This window comes from Wasmannia auropunctata, unplaced genomic scaffold (genome assembly GCF_000956235.1).
Source record: "Wasmannia auropunctata unplaced genomic scaffold, wasmannia.A_1.0 LD336078.1, whole genome shotgun sequence".
NCBI lineage: Eukaryota > Metazoa > Arthropoda > Insecta > Hymenoptera > Formicidae > Wasmannia > Wasmannia auropunctata.
The window spans coordinates 1,179,669-1,181,015 of NW_012026812.1; the positions used below are offsets into that span (position 1 = coordinate 1,179,669).

The window sequence follows — 1,347 nt, forward strand, 5'->3', positions numbered from 1 at the left end:
TTTTACCGAGTGATTGGCCTAGTTTACACCGAGCATTTGATACGCGTACTAACTAGTAACTTTCTATTAAATTTTCTTAATTTTGACAATGCATATAAACTTATACATGATATACGTATTTAATTAATCATCTTAATGCATAGTGTGTCAGGTTAGTACATCATTTTTTTAATGCATTATAGAAATTAAGATAATTAATAGAAAGTTACTAGTTAGTACGCCTACCAAGTGCTTGGTGCAAATTACGCCATTGGTTTCTACTTGGATCTAAGAAGAAATTCTATAAGAGACTCGCCAATCTCGTCATGCCTTAAATATTGCTAGCGGTTGCTGTCTAGCAACTTTGGAGCGCCTTCAGATTTCCATCCAAATGCTCTGCGGATATTACGTTATTCTTGTTTCGATGAATAACAAGGATAAAACCCGTATCAGACTAAAGATCGAAAATAAGATAGAACAACACCTAAACACTTAGTTCCTCGACGGCAACCATGTAGACACTCACTTCCTTGACGACGAACACGTGGACACTCAGTTCCTCGACGGCGAATACGTGGACACTCAGTTCCTCGACGGCAAACACGTGGACACTCACTTCCTCGACGGCGAAGACCTAGACGACACATAGACACTCAATTCCTCGACGGTGGACACTCACTTCCTCGACGGCGAAGACCTAGACGACACCTAGACACTTACTTCCTCGACGGCGAACACGTGGACACTCACTTCCTCGACGGCGAAGACCTAGACGACACCTAGACACTTACTTCCTCGACGGCGAACACGTGGACACTCACTTCCTCGACGGCGAAGACCTAGACGACACCTAGACACTCACTTCCTCGACGGCGAAGACCTAGATGACACCTAGACACTTACTTCCTCGACGGCGAACACGTGGACACTCACTTCCTCGACGGCAAAGACCTAGACAACACCTAGACACTCAATTCCTCGACGGCGAACACGTGGACACTCACTTCCTCGACGGCGAAGACCTAGACGACACCTAGACACTCAATTCCTCGACGACGAATACATGGACACTCACTTCTTTGACGGCGAAGACCTAGACGACACTTATAAATAATCCTACCTTTCCGGGACCGTATCATGAAAACCGCGTCTTAATTCTGTCATCACTGAATGACTAGGGATATTATTTATTGCGACACAGGTGTATCACAATTTATGCAATACCCTGACTGTTGCATAAAATGAATAATTTTTACAATAGTCAGTGTATTGCAGAAATTGTGGTACACCTGTGTCGCAATAAATAAGATCCCTAGTGGACCGCCAATAACAATCACTTATGGCTAGGGATCTTATTTATTGCGACAC

The 1,347-nt window shown here is 43.9% G+C and overlaps 1 protein-coding gene across 2 annotated transcripts in view; it reads right to left on the minus strand.

Moving 5' to 3' along the window:
* Positions 1-1,347, minus strand: part of LOC105448758 — a 6,236-nt gene that overhangs the window by 3,898 nt on the left and 991 nt on the right. The gene's annotated exons all lie outside the window — the stretch shown is intronic.